A 15,873-nucleotide genomic window follows, 5' to 3' on the forward strand; every position below is an offset into this window, starting at 1 on the left:
GGACAATCTATTGAGTTCGGCCCATTCGGCAAGCTGATCAGTTAGTGGAAGCGGACGCTCTGGAACGTTAAACTGCGACCAGAACAGCTTATCCACTTCACGATCTATTTGATCTCGGAAGTATTCGGCCGCATCGACAGCGCTCGCCGCCAAGTCCATATATGCATCTGCCGAACTCCACAGCCGATCCAGAGGGGCATACCGCGGATCTTCGAATTTCCTCCGTAGCATAAAGGGCTTCCTAGCCGCAATATCCCCGACTTCACACAGTTCCCCCTTCTTCGCTCTCATGGCAGAGCTGGTGTCCTTGGTCGCCATTGTGGCCTTCTCGAGGTCCGTCCCCCTCGCCCAGTTTTCTTCTTCATGGAACTGGCAACAGTCGGCAGTGTCTTTTAACTTTACAGCCATCTTGGCCATTTTATCTTTGCCCTCGCAATGTGCAGCCTTTTCGGCTCTTAACTCTTCGGCCGCCTTTAAAGCGGCCGCATTGCTAATCCTTGTTTGTTCTTTCGCTCGGGCAAGCTCCGCCCGAAGGGTTTCCACGGTGGCAGCTCCATCTGTAGTCACAAAATATTAAAGATACTGGCATCACGCTGCTCTTACTATATGACATTCACCAGACAATATCACTTACCCTGTGCCTCGTCAAGCCTCTTGTTAACAAGCTCGATGTCGGCATCCGCCGCATCCAGTTGCCGCTTTAGTTTGGCAAACTCATGAGTCCGGCTAGCCACCGGAGCTTCCACTACCTGCACATTAAAGCGGTATGGTTATTACCTGGGACTATGATCCTCTGCTTGCCGCCATTCTCGGTAACAACCAGAGTCTCAGGGGCTACTATCTACGCAGGGCACACCTAATGTGCGGTACTATTACAAAGGTATATCATTTTACGTACCTCAAAGCCCATTAGTAGACTCATAAAGGCCTCATGCAATCCGCTTTCAGCAGACGAAATTCTTTCCATCACCGTACCCATCAACATACGGTGTTCTTCTGAGATGGCCGCTCGCTTCAACAGCTCCCTCAGTACATCCGACCGCATACCAGACGGTGCCGGACTCTTCTGTTTGCTCTCTTCAAGAGCTGGATACTGGCGACTTCGGGTGACCATAGGATTATCTTCTGGCCTCACCGGATCCGGGGAGGCCCTCCGAGACGACACTTCAAGGTCGCCCGCTTCTTGAGCGGAGGAGTCCGGGGGAGGCGTTTCGCTCTCCATCATCTCTGGAAGAAGATCCCTCGAAGAGGAGCTTTGCTGAGAAGGGCCGAGGTCTAAACTGCAAGATAAATGCTTCGTTATTTTCCTTGGAAGAAAGGTATAATATCTTTACTATCAAGTATTTTTCGATAACTTACAGCTCGTTAGAGGGCTGATCTCCGAACGGACTTTGTGTGGCAAGAGCACCCTCCGGGGCCGGACCCTCTGGTGGAGATTTCTTCTCCCGTCTGGAAGCCTTGGCTTTTGGATCTTCAGAGGCGGTCCTCTTCCTTCCCAGGGCAAGAGAATGTCGGATTCTTCCTCTTTGTTATCTTGCCTCGCGGAGGCGCTCATTCCCTCGATTGGAATTGGTAGCGGCGGGGGCCCGCTTTCGCCCTCATTATTCCCCCTTTATCTGCCTTTGAGGGCTCCGGGCAAGGTGCTAGCTCGAGCATCTTTTCCAGTACCGGATTGTCCAAACCCTCAGGAAGGGGGGCTGAACACCGAATCATCTTCGCCTTTGTTAGCCAGTCCTGGTCAAAGAGCGATTTCTCAGAATGACGTCATGATAAATGAAAGACGGTGTGTTCGGGCTAGAGGATTACTTACTTGGTCGGCGATGCATGTCGGGTGGTAGGTGCGACATATGCCAATGGGTGGCTTATCATTGTGGGAGCCAGTAAGACGTCGCCGGTGCCTGGAAGCGGGATGAGGCGAAGACATGCACGCCGGCGAATCTTACCCAGCTTCAGGGCTCTCCGTGGAGATAACACCCCTATTGCTGCTCTGCGGGGTCTCCGCATGATCACTAGATGAACGAGTTGCTACAAGCTGCTCCTCGAGCTGTTTGGCGAGAGGAGGAAGAAGGGCACGGCTCGCTCTCTTCTCCTCCCTATGTGGTGTCTAAAACTAGCACAGATCAACCCTTTGCATGGGTGCCCCGGGGGGTTTATATAGGCCCACCCCCGGGGGTACAATGGTAATCCGGCTAGGCGTGGGCCCTAGCCGTCTGTGACTATGCTCGCCAGCTTCTGCGCCGACTGCTGGGGCCCGCCGGCTGCCAACTCCTTGGTCAACAGGCAGGCCCCACTGCCAAGGGTCTTGTCGGTGGCTGGTTACTGTTGCCTCAACCTGATGACGAGGGCTTCGTCGAGGTAAGCGTGGCTACAGTGCCGCCGTCCGGCGGGCGATCGCTGTAGCCTTACCGCGTCTTGTCTCCTTAATGGGGCGTCTCCTTCGAGGGGGGAAGCGAGCCGGCTGCGGGGAGCCGGCCCCATCTCAGGCCGACTAGGGGAGGCCTGGCCGCCTTCAGGCGTCTCTCTACCTAAAGGGGCCCACCGCCCGTGGGCTGCGCTGGCGGCCCGTCGTGGGTGACATCAGGGTCAACATGGCAACAGTGCCGTGCCGGACGGGTCATGGCCACTCCATACGACACACTGTGCTAGGCGTGCCCGGGATTCGGGGGTGGCAGGCTTTAGTGTAGCCATGCCCCGTCACATCGCCGTTATGGGGATGCAGACTTCGAGGGTACGATCTTGACCGCTTAGTGGGAGTCGTCCTCTTGGAGTCGGCCTTCTCGTGGCCGGCTTCTCGGAGCCGGCCCTCCCGCGGCTTTCTTCATGTGGGCTAAAGTCGGGCCGCCTTCCGATAGTCGGCCTGGGAGACAGCCGGCAAGGGGAAGGCGGCCCTACGTCTTGGATTCTTGAGGGCCGGATCGGCTCGTAATTTTTTCAGAAAGGCTAGGGGGAGCCGGCTAGGCTACCCGTGGTCATTTACTCCGACAGTAGTCCCCGAAGCTGATCGAGCTCCGAGGCTGACAAAGGGACGAGAAGCTTGGTCAGCTTCCTACCCTAAGGAGCGGGCTTTGCTTATGCGCGCCGTCTTCGGAAAGCTCCATGTCTTGTAGGCTGGAACGCGGGTCGGTCTGCGAGCTGACCGCGTGCCATCCCGCGGGCCACGTGGCAAGGAAAACCTGCCAACGCACGCGTGCGATGGGATGTTGCCGCAGGCCCGGGCCCGCCACTCCTAGGCCTTGGCCCGAGCGTGGATCTTCTGCGGCCCGCAACGGACCGCTCGCTTTCCCGTGGCGGTTTCATTACGCCATCAGGGCGCAATAATCGCGGGACGTGGGGGAGTGCACGCAGTTAATCCCACGTTCCCCCACACCGCACCTCCTCGGCTCCGCCGCGTGGGTCTATAAGTAGGGGGAGGAGAGGGAGCGGCAGAGGTTCACACGCTCTCCCTCGCTCCGCCCCTTCTCACCTTCCTTCTTCTTCCCTACGCCACCGCAGCGACCCATTGCCGCGCCGCTCCGCCGTCGGACCTCTCGGTTCCTTCGGCGCGCCGTAGCGGGGTCGTGCGCGTCTCCGCCGTCGCATCGTCTTGCTCCTCGCCGCGTCGCTCCCATGGCGTTGTCGAGCTCGTGGGATGGCTCCAACGTCCACGAGGACCACGTTGAGTTCCACCGCCGCACGCGGCGTCTGCCGGGCGAGAACTACGTGCGGGTTTGTCGCGCGCCGGCGAGGGAGATTTCGCCGGCACCGGAGCAGGGCGAGCGGGTAATCTTCCGCTCGCACTTCCTGCGCGACTTCGGCCTCCCGACGAGCGGATTCCTTCGCTCTTTCCTTGAATTCTACCACCTCTAGCCACATCACCTCACGCCCAACGCAGTGATGCTGCTGTCGGCTTTCGTCACCCTGTGCGAGGGCTTCCCTGGGGTTCTCCCCACTCTCGAGCTCTGGGGAGAAATCTTCTAGAGCAAACTCGGCACCGTTGTCGCGAGCGTGCCCGCCCCCTGCAGGGCCTTCATTGCCATGAGGCGGGCGGGCGAGAACAATCCGTTCCCGCCCATCCCGCTGATCCAGTCGGTGAAGCTCTGGCAGAAGTCCAACTTTTACATGAAGAACGTCGCCCAGCAAGGCGACTACGTCAACCTGCCGGCTTACGTAGCCGGCCCGCCGGCTGGGAGGCAACCTTCGTGGAGCTACCAGGCCAGGTCGTTGTCTCAGGCCGGGAACGCAACCGTCTCCCGGCTCCGGGTGATGATCCAGTCGGAGGGCCTGACCGGAGCCGACCTGGTGGCCGCCTTCGTGGAGCGCCGAGTACTTCCGCTCCAAGGCCGGCCTCACATGATTTGTCAGATGAGCGGCCACTTTGACCCGTGCCGGCTGAGCACCAGGGAGATGCCTCATGTCGAGGTGTCTTACATGGTGAACTACATCTCCAACTGCAAGCTCGCCGAGGATTGGCGATACGGCAAGGGGCCGTATTCTCGTGCCAACCCTCCGCCTGCCGTAAGTTTTTCTTCTGTTCTTCCTTTTTGTAGCCGGCCTCATGATGGCCGACTTCTGATCAATTGGTTTATCCTTGGCAGAACCCTCTTCTTCTGCCGACGGCCGGGGCCGCAGGGGTAGAGCGCCGGCTCCTCCCCGACCGCACGGTGGACGACGTCGATGATCCGGACCTGGGAGCGGCCGCCATGGAAGATGCCGTCATGGGGGAAGGCGGCTAGGTGGATGGTGCGGGGCTCGGGGCCGGCTTCAAGGACTTGCCGGATGATGACGAAGTCGAAGTCATTCCGCACCGCTAGCCGGCGGTTGATCATCAAGGCGCGGGCCTTTCTGCCGCGCCGGCTACCCGTGGCGGCGCGCAGAAACGCCGGGCCATGACGACCTACTTCGGCGGCCGGCCGAAGAAATCCAAGGCTTCCACGGCGGCGACCAGGCGGAATGAGGCGGCCGCGAAGGCGGCCCGCTTCCGCAAGGCGGTGAAACAGCCGCAGGCGATCTCGTCGTAAGTCATCGAACGACTTGTACATTTTTTGATGTCTTCTTCGATTGAAGCTCTTCTAAACTTTTCTTTGCTCGCCGGGTAGGGCGCCTCTTTCCCTTGAGCGAGGTCCTGGCGGCTCCGTAGTCGGGCCGACTGGAGGGTCCTCAAGCTCCCGCCGCATGGATCCCCGTGTTGACCTCATGGAGGCTACGGAGCGGAACGCACGGGAGGCGCGGGAGGAGCGGGAGGCGGCGGAGCGAAGGACCGCCCAGGCGGCGAGGGAGCAGGCCGACGCGGCGGCCAAGGCCCGGGCGGAGGCGGCGGCCGAGGAGGAGGAGCGGGAGGCGGAGGCCTCCCACAACCAGCCTCCGCAGCTCATCATTCCCCTCCGTGCCGTGGCCCCTGACATCCCCGTGCCCCCGTCAGAGGAGGTCGTCCGAGACCCGCCGGTGATGGAGAGGAGGGAGGACAACATGGTCTTCGTGGAGGAGGCGCCGCAGACAGCGCCGACTGGAGCGGGCCAAAGAGGCCAACCAGCCGCGGCGCCAGAGCAGCCGGCCGGGGGCGAGCCGGCGGCAGGAGCCGGCCTCGAGGTGCAGCCGACATCTCGCTGGTGCGCAGGGGGAGCTACCTCCGCGTCGGAGCCGCACAGAGCTGCGGGCGCCAGCCATACGGCGGAGGCCCTGGAGGCAGCCAGCGCCAGCACATCCGAGTGGAATCCCAGCGGGGGGGCGGGCGAGCTGAACGCGACGGCCCAGGAGGTCCAGAACTGGCTTCAAGCCCAGGCTGCTTCGCTGCAGCAATATACCCAAGAGTTCCTCACGACGCGGGCCGTCATCCGGGTGAGTCTTCTGGCCTTGGTTGTTTTGCTCTTTTGATTTCGTCCGTGGGGGCGCGTCAGCGCACCCACTGGGTGTAGTCCCCGAGTTCCGAGTCGGCTGCTGCGCAGGCGGCTTGGAACTTACTAGGTCCTGACAATTATCTTATCCTCACCTCCTGTCTGATCTTCCAGGAGTACCATAACCTCCGCGCTGCTTCCTTCAACTCCCAGGCTCAGGAGCTGGGCCGGAGAACCGAGGATCTGACCAGCAGCCGGAGTGCGTGCTTTGTTTCGTTCATCTCCCGTGGGGGCGCGTCAGCGCACCCACTGGGTGTAGTCCCCAAAATTCGGGCCGACTGCTGCGCAGTCGGGTCGGATCTTCCTTGACGACTTCTTCCTTATTGATTTTTCCTTTATCTTCATGCTTGCAGGAGCCAATGCCGACTTGAGGGCGTAGCTTGGCGAGGCCCAGGCCACCCTTTGCGCCAAGGAAGCCGAGTGCAGCGCCTTAGTCCTGGAGCGTGACCGCCTGGCCAAGAAGTTGGCCGACTAGGAGGAGAGCCACAAGGCGGCCCTGAAGAAGGCGTAGGACAACGAGGACGCCCTCAAAGCTGAGTTCGAAACCGAAGTGGCGAGCTGGCTGAGGCAAAACAAGCGCTGGGCGAGGGTTACGGCTGGGTTGAGGATCTGATCGATGGTAAGCCGCCTTCCTCACTCCTTGCTTGCCCCTTGCCCTTTGATTTCTCTTCTGACTTGTGCTGCTCTTTGCTCTCTGTGCAGACTACTTTCCCAGCTACTCCGTCTTCGCCACCCAAACCTTCGAGGCCCATCGCGAGGCGCGCCGGCATGCGGGGGCTGAAATCGCGCCGGACGCGAGCCGGACGCTTGAGGAACAACTCTTGGCAGTCCAAGCCGGCTGCAGCCGGCTCACCGCATGCTCCGCCGCCTCCAACGCGCTGGGGCGCAGGTGTTGGCCGCCCTCTGGCTAGGCGAAACGATTCCCTGCACCCTGAGTCGGACTGCCGACTGGCTGGAGGTTGCGGTTGGCCGCTTTGAGGCCTGGAAGGCATCGGCGGCCCGGCTTGGAGCTGGGCGGGCCCTGGAGTTCATCCGAGCCTGGTACCCCAGGCTGAACCTGGACCAGCTGCGCACCTGGCGGCTGGAGGCCGACGAGGAGATGGAGGAGGTGCGGCCGACTATCGCTCAGCATGCCTCGACGATAGCCGAGTGCACTGACATCAGCGTCTTCGCTCCTGAAATAAATGACGACGGCGTTGCCCAGCCGGAGGAGTGGTTCGGGCTGGACCCGGCAGCGGGTGAGGACTCGGCGGAGGAGATTGCCTCCAGCGATGAAGGTGAAGACGACGAAGGGGAGGAAGGCGAAGACGTCGGGCCGGCCAGTGAAGCGGCCAGCCAGCCCCAGCCTGATCGTGCCTCCAGCAACGAGGCGCGTGCTAGCGCGCCCTCTGCAGGAGGTGGTGATCATACTGAGGTTCGCCAGCCGGCCACTCCTCCAGCCAGTGCTGCCGTCTCCACCGACCTGCCCGACTCGCCAGTTGCTCCCTTGGCTTAATCTGCCGCCCTTGCTTTTCCTGCTTGTTACTTTTTGAACAATTTTTGTTAAACTTGCGCAGTTCCACCCACTGGGGGTGTATTCAAACTATGTTGAACGCTGGCCTTTCAAAGGCCTTTTGTGTAAATATGATCGTGTGTGTGTTTGGCTTCCATTCACGTATGCTTTTTATCTTTAGGTTGTTTCCTTTGCCGCCTTCCCCTAGCCGGTGCCTTCCCAACCGGCGACTGCTCTGCAGCCTGCGGCTAAGGAAGAACTTGGCTATATATATATATATATATATATATATATATATATATATTTTGGGAAGGCAAGTACTCGAGCTTTCTTAGCTTGAAGTGAGGTGAATGGAAGCTGGCCGGCCGGCTACTCTGGTAGTCGGTCGGCGGTAGGAGAAAAACCGGCTTTTGTTATATTAGTCCGTTAGTCCCTAGCCATTTTTCGTGTGGGCGTCCTTTCCTGCCTTTAACTCTTGCCAGCCGGACAGCCGGTTCTTCGAACTGCGACTTTTGGCAAGAGGGGGCTTGGGCGCCGGCACACTACTTGTCTGACCGCGGGTAGGACTTCTGATATAACTCAAGGCGGCTAGTCCCCGGGCCGACTAGTCGAATCCGGTGCCGGACGAAAAAAGTGAATGTAATGACATAATCATAAGCATGATACTCTTCATTCATATATAAAAGATGGCAGTCCCTGAGCTCTCCTCAGGGGGCCTATTGTCTCGTACTTAGTACAAAAGTTAGCGTGATACATACTGCATTTCAACTGTAAAATCTATGGAGGAGGTTGGCATTCCATGGTCGTTCCGACTCCTCGCCGGAGTCATCTCTCTTTCGTACCTTCAACTTCTGTGCGTCGATCAGGTAGTAGGAGTCATTTCCCAGCGCTCTGCTGATGACAAAGGGGCCTTCCCAAGGGGCGGAGAGCTTGTGCTGGCCGGCTGTTCGCTGGATCAGCCGGAGCACGAGGTCGCCCTCTTGGAAAGATCTTGGCTTGACCTTCCGGCTGTGGTAGCGGCGCAAGCCCTGCAGGTAGATGGCGGACCGGCTGAGGGCTAACAGTCGGCCTTCTTCCAGCAGGTCGACGCCATCTTCTCGTGCTTCCTTGGCCTCCGCCTCTGTGTACATGGATACCCGAGGCGAGTCAAACTCGATGTCAGTTGGGATGACCGCCTCGGCACCATACATAAGGAAGAAAGGAGTGGAGCCGGTTGACTTGTTTGGGGTAGTGCGCAGACTCCAGAGGACGGCCGGCACCTCATCGAGCCAACAGCCGGCCAAATGTTCCAGTGGTACGACCAGTCGGGGCTTGATGCCGGAAAGGATGAGGCCGTTGGCTCGCTCAACTTGGTCGTTTGACTGCGGGTGGGCAACGGATGCTAAGTCCAACTGGATGCCCTGCATCATGCAGAAACGCGCCAATGCTCCCTTGGCGAAATTTGTGCCATTGTCGGTGATGATTATGTGCGGACGCCGTACCGAGTTGTTATATCTGCGATGAATGTCATGGCAGTCGGCCCATTCAGCTTCTTGATCGGCTTTGCCTCAATCCATTTGGTGAATTTGTCCACGGCGACAAGCAGATGTGTCATGCCGCCGCGCGCCGTCTTGAATGGGCCCACCATGTCCAGTCCCCAAACGGCGAAGGGCCAGGTGAAGGGAATGGTCTTGAGTGCCGAAGCCGGCAGGTGTTGCTTGGAGCTGAAGACTTGGCACCCTTTGCAGTGTTTAACTAACTCCTTGGCGTCATCCAAAGCAGTCGGCCAAAAGAACCCATGGCGGAAAGCTTTGGCGACGAGTGATCTTGAGGCCGCATGGTGGCTGCATTCTCCTTGGTGGATGTCTCTGAGGATTGCAATGCCCTTCTCTTGCTCGACGCATCGCTGGAAGACTCCAGTGACACTGCGCCTGACGAGCTCTCTGTTGACGATTGTGTATGCTCCGGCTCGGCGTTGGACTTGTCTTGCCTCTGTTTCGTCAGCCGACAGTTCTTGGTTTATTAGGAAGTTGAGGATGGACTGGGCCCATGATGGAGCTGCGACTTCTTCTATTGCCAACACGGCTACTGCGACCAGGGCGGGCGGGCTGGGTGGTGAAATGCTGGAGTCGGCCGCCGTGTGTTGTGTTGGTGCAGTCCCCGGGCTGACTGCCGCAGTCCCCGAGCCAGGTATGGCAGTCCTTTGGTCGGGCGTAACTACGGAATTCCCTGAGCCGCCTACTGACGTCCCCGGGCTGACTATCGAAGTCCCCGGGTCACTTTCTTGGTTCTTCAAGCTGGACCCGGCCGCGTCGGAGTCAGGCGGCACGAAGATGGAATCGTACTCTGGAGACGGCTTGAGGAGGCGTTGCAGAGAGATGCCAGTTGGTATTGCCTGTCGAGTGGAGCCTATTCGAGCCAGGGTATCAGCTGGCTCGTTGTCGGCTCGCAGTACATGGAGGAACTCGCATCCTTTAAAGTACCCGCTGATCTGCTGAACGAGGAGGCGGTACCTTGCCATATTTGCGTCCTTGGCGTCCCAGTCGCCAGATGATTGCTGGACTACCAAATCCGAGTCGCCGTAACATAGGATCAGGTGGATGCCGAGCTCTTTGGCAAGCCGGAGCCCATGTACGAGCGCCTCATACTCGGCCACGTTGTTGGAGGCGGCAAAGTGAATTTGTAGTGTGTATCTGAGCCTGTCGCCTTTGGGAGAGGTGAGGATGACGCCGGCTCCCAAGCCGGTGCGCATCTTGGACCTGTGGAAGTGCATGCGCCAATGAGTGGAGTCGGGAGCCTGCGGCAGGTATTGGGTCTCGGCCCAGTGGACGAGGAAGTCGGCCAATGCTTGGGACTTGATGGCGGTGCGAGGCTAGTAGAAGATCATGTAGGGGGCCAGCTCGATGGCCCATTTCGCCACCCGGCCGGATGCATCCCGGCTGCCTATGATCTCGGCAAGCGGGGCGGTGCATACAACCGTGATGGGGTGCTCTTGGAAGTAGGGCTTCAGCTTCTTGGCGGCGAAGTACACGCCATAGCACATCTTCTGGTAGTGCGGGTAGTTCTGCTTCGAGGTAGACAACACCTCACTCAAATAGTACACCGGCCTCTGGACTGGCTGGGCTCGGCCCTCTTCTGGGCGCTGGACTACGATGACGGTGCTGACCACCCAGCTGGTTGCAGCAATGTAAAGGAGCATGGGCTCTTTCTCAGTCGGCGCCGCCAGGACAGGCGGCGTGTCCAGCATTTTCTTCAGCTTGTGAAAAGCTGGGTCGGCTTGGTCATTCCACTCGAAGTGAGTGGTCTTCTTCATGAGGCGGTAGAGGGGGAGAGCTTTCTCTCTGAGCCGGCTGATGAAGCGGTTCAGGGAGGCCAAGCACCCGGTGAACTTCTAGACATCTCGAAGTTTGGTGGGAATTGCCATTCTCTCAATGGCCTTGATCTTTACTGGGTTGCATTCGATGTCATGTTCGGAGACCAGGAAGCCTAGGAGCTAGCCGGCTGGCACTCCGAACACGCATTTCTCGGGGTTGAGCTTGATCTGGAACCGGCGCAGGTTTTCAAATGTTTCCTTGAGGTCTTCCAGCAAGGTGTCGCGCTTCTCCGTCTTCACCACAATGTCGTCTACGTAGACGTGGGCATTTCTGCCGAGCTGCTTGAGGAGGCACTTCTGCATGCAACGCTGAAAAGTGGCACCAGCATTTCTCAAGCCGAATGTCATAGTCAGGTAGCAGAAAGCTCCGAATAGCGTGATGAAGGCGGTCTTCAGGCGGTCGGCCGGATCTAGCTTTATCTGGTGGTATCCTGAGTAAGCATCCAAGAAACTCAACAGCTCGCATCCGGCCGTGGAGTCTATCACTTGATCAATCCTTGGCAGGGCAAAGGGATCTTTGGGGCAGACCTTGTTGAGGCTCGTGTAGTCTATGCACACGCGCCACTTGTTGTTCTTCTTCAGCACGAGGACCGGGTTGGCGAGCCACTCTGGAAAGAAAACCTCCATAATGCAGCCGGCTGCCAGAAGCCGGGCTATCTCTTCCCCTACAATCCTTCTTTTCTCCTCCGACAGTCAGCGGAGGGGTTGTTTGACTGGTTTTGTGCCTTCTCGGATGTGTGGCTTGTGCTCGGCGAATTCCTTCGGAACACCCGGCATGTCCTTAGGGGACCATGCAAAGATATCCCGATTCTCACGGAGGAAATCGGTGAGCTCGCCTTCCTATTTGCTGTTTAGGTTTGCCCCAATGACGGCAAACCTTTCTGGGTGCTCGGGGTCAAGAGGTATCTTCTTCGTCTCCTTGGTCGGCTGGAAAGATCCTTGGGCATCACACTCCTTGAGATCGGGGGACAGGGCCGGCTGTTTGCCTGCCATGGTCACGACTCGATCCAACATCTTCTTTTCTTCGGCAATCACAAGGGACTCGGTCAGCCGGCTGCTGGCTGCTGCGCACTTGGAGGACTTCTTGTAATCGCCGGCTATGGTGATGATGCCCTTGGTGCTCGGCATCTTCATCTTGAGGTAATCATAGTGGGGAATAGCCATGAACCTGGCCAAGGCAGGACGGCCAAGCAGTGCATGGTAGGGGCTCTCCAGGTCCACCACTTCAAACCAGATTGCTTCCCGGTGAAAATGATCCTTGTCCCCAAAGAGAACATCAATCTTGATCTTGCCAATGGGGGCGCAGGACAGGCCAGGTACAATGCCATGGAACACAGTCCGAGTAGGCATGAGTTGCTTCGTCTTGACGTTCAGCTTCTCCAGGGTGTCACGGTACAGGATGTTGATGCTGCTCCCGCCGTCTATCAGCACGCGGGAGAAGCGGGCGGCGCGTCTGTCCGTTGCATGGGTGGCATCCAAAACCAACACATAAGAGCCGGGAGATGGCATCACCCCTAGGTGGTCGGCCCGGCTCCAGCTAATAGGCTTTTCTGACCAGTGCATGTGCTCAGATGGGTTGGTAGCGATTGCGTTGACTTCCTGGTGCTTTCGGCGTCTGCTGCGCCGGTCTTCGAGCTGGCTTGTAAAGACGACATAGGTGGCATGCTTGTCAGGGAACTCGTCGTGCACGGCTCCGACTGCTGGCCGAGTGGCCGGCTGCTGCGGAGCCAGAGGCGGCGGACCAGCAGGCGGAGGCGGTGCGAGCCCTTCGCCTTTAGAGATTCGGGTGAGCCAGTGGCACTTCCAGGTGGTGTGGTTGGACTGCTTCACGCCGCTGTGGAACTTGCATGGGGCGTCGAGAGTTTGCTCGTAGGAGAAGGCCGGCTGCCAAGCCGGCCTACCGCCCTTCTGCTTCTTGGGTGCGGGCCGCACTTCGGGCTGCTCATCTTCGACCGTGGCCACCTGCCGACTGGTGGAGGGCGGTATGGGGCCCTTGCGCTTGTGGTCGTTCTGGTGCGGGCGTCGGCCGGAGTCCCCAGCCGGCGTCTTGGGCGCCGGGTTGAGTACCTTCCCGGATGCGTCTACCCGGAGTTCAATCTTCATTGAGGAGTCGGCGGTGGTGTACTTGTCCGCTATGACCAGAAGCTCGTCGAGGGTAGTCGTCTCGTCGCAGAGGAGCTTGTGCTTGAGGAGGGTGCCTTCTCGGCACCCGACAGTGAAGTATTCTATGGCCTGCACCTCGTGCACCCCTTTGCAAGAGTTGCGGAGCTCGGCCCAACGCGTGAGGTAGTCGCGAGTGGATTCGGCGGGGCCTTGTACGCACAAGGAGAGCTGTCTGGGCTTGGGGGCCCGCTTGTAGGTGCTGGTGAAGTTGCGGACGATGGCTTCTGTGAAGTATAGCCAGCTGTTGATGCTGTATGGCTTGAGGCTATTGAGCCAGGTCTGTGCCGTGCCTTGTAGCATGAGGGGCACATACTTCACGGCAACGCGCCTGTTGCCGTTTGCTATGCGAACCGCTGTGGAGTAGTCGATCAACCAATCTTCCGGCTTCACGGAGCCGTTGTACTTGGGCGTGTCTCTTGGGAGCGAGAACCCTTTGGGGAAAGGCTCATCGCGGATGCGGGGGCCGAAACAAGGCGTGCCGACATCATCTTCTTCTTCTAGCGCTAGGGATCATGCTAGGCGGTCGATCCGATGGCGGGCATCGTTCTCGCTGACTCCTTCGCGGCGACCTAGTCGCCCGCTGAGAGTCGGATGCGCGACAGGCGGTGGGGTGGGATATCTCTCCCCACGAGGCGGAGGCGGGCTGCCCCGCCGCTCCACGGCTCGGGGACGGCCTTTTGTGTCTCGCTCGATGGAGAACCGGGTTCGGCTTCGGCTGGCAGCCAGCTCTTTCTCGTGTCGCGCGCGGGTTTTACCCGCAGACGGCGTCCGGGACGTCGCGCCGTGCTCTCGGCGCGGGGGAGGGCTTTCCGCGCGGGCGTCAACTTCGTGCCGCTATGCGGCTGCATTGATTAGCTGCTGGATGCGTCTGGTCATGTGGGGGAGTTCTTCGGCCCCCAGTCTGTCTAGCTAGTCTACGGCCGCCTGGGCAGCATGCAAGTTCTTGAGTGGAGTGGCGTAGACCGGGCGGTCGACTCCTAGCATGTCGGCGACGGCAGCGCTGCACTGTCTGACAACGCCGGCTCGGCTTGGTCCACCTGGGGGCGGCGTGCCAAAGGCGGCGCGGTCGACTTCGCGCTGGTGGGCCTCAGTGAGGCGTCTCATGGAAGCCAACTTCCGGCTCTCCGCGAGGAGGGCGAGGCGGCGAACCTCCAGTGCTTCGGTGTCGGCATGCGGGGCGTTGAGGGCGTTTTAGCCAGAAGCGCCGCCGTGGATGATGACCATCACCTCGGTGGTGGCACCGTCACAGCCATCAGCTCGGGGAAGCGGGTCGTTGTAGATCATGACATTGGTGGGGAAAGCGTCGAGCGAGGCCGTGTAGGAGTCGACAGGCATCGGATCGGTGGAGCCAACAGACTCCAAGTCCACAACAGGCTCGCTGGAGACATGGAGCTGGCTGAGGATGTTGACGAGGTGGTCGGCGCCCGCGTCGGAGGCGAGCTCGTCGGAGATGAAGGTCTTGCCAAGGAGATCGGCGAGGCCGCTTGCTGCACAGACGTTGGTGACGCCTTGCAGCGCGTCGTGGCAAGCGCCATCGGGCGTGCCGGGCTGGCTACGCTCGCTGGGGAGGAAGAGGGTTCCCATCCAGAACAGGTCTCCGGACGACGATGCACCTGGCCCCATGGTGGGCGCCAAATGTCGGGTGGTAGGTGCGAAATATGCCAACGGGTGGCTTATCATTGTGGGAGCCAGTAAGACGTCGCCGGTGCCTGGAAGCGGGATGAGGCGAAGACATGCACGCCGGCGAATCTTACCCAGCTTCGGGGCTCTCCATGGAGATAACACCCCTACTGCTGCTCTGCGGGGTCTCCGCATGATCACTTGATGAACGAGTGGCTACAAGCTGCTCCTTGAGCTGTTTGGCGAGAGGAGGAAGAAGGGCACGGCTCGCTCTCTTCTCCTCCCTATGTGGTGTCTAAAACTAGCACAGATCAACCCTTTGCATGGGTGCCCCGGGGGGTTTATATAGGCCCACCCCCCGGGGGTACAATGGTAATCCGGCTGGGCGTGGGCCCTAGCCGTCTGTGACTGTGCTCGCCGGCTTATGCGCCGACTGCTGGGGCCCGCCGGCTGGTGGGTCCCGCCGGCTGCCAACTCCTTGGTCAACAGGCAGGCCCCACTACCAAGGGTCTTGTCGGTGGCTGGTTACTGTTGCCTCAACCTGATGACGAGGGCTTCGTCGAGGTAAGCGTGGCTACAGTGCCACCGTCTGGCGGGCGATCGTTGTAGCCTTACCGCGTCTTGTCTCCTTAATGGGGCGTCTCCTTCGAGGGGGGAAGCGAGCCGGCTGCGGGGAGCCGGCCCCGTCTCGGGCTGACTGGGGGAGGCCTGGCAGCCTTCGGGTGTCTCTCTTCGTGAAGGGGCCCACCGCCCGTGGGCCGCGCTGGCGGCCCGTCGTGGGTGACATCAGGGTCAACATGGCAACAGTGCCGCGCCAGACGGGTCATGGCCACTCCGTACGACGCACTGTGCCAGGCGTGCCCCAGGATTCGGGGGTGGCAGGCTTTACTATAGCCACGCCTCGTCACATCGCCGTTATGGGGATGCAGACTTCGAGGGTACGATTTTGACCGCTTGGTGGGAGCCGGCCTCTTGGAGTCGGCCTTCTCGTGGCCGGCTTCTCGGAGCCGGCCCTCTTGCGGCTTTCTTCATGAGGGCTAAAGTCGGGCCGCCTTCCGATAGTCGGCCTGGGAGACAGCCGGCAAGGGGAAGGCGGCCCTACGTCTTGGATTCTTGAGGGCTGGGTGGGCTCGTAATTTTTTCAGAAAGGCCAGGGGGAGCCGGCTAGGCTACCCGTGGTCATTTACTCCGATAGTGCGGTTGCTACTCAGGCCCACGTCCTCGATAGTATCCGGACACTCTATCTGGGGTCCAAAGAATGATTTATACATCTCCTCGTGCGTCAGGCCGAGGAAATTCTGAATAGTGCGTGGTCCTTCTGGGTTAAACTCCCACATGCGAAGGGGCCGGCGTTTGCAAGGCTGGACTCGACGAAC

Source organism: Triticum aestivum, chromosome 6A, assembly GCF_018294505.1.
Source record: "Triticum aestivum cultivar Chinese Spring chromosome 6A, IWGSC CS RefSeq v2.1, whole genome shotgun sequence".
Lineage (NCBI taxonomy): Eukaryota > Viridiplantae > Streptophyta > Magnoliopsida > Poales > Poaceae > Triticum > Triticum aestivum.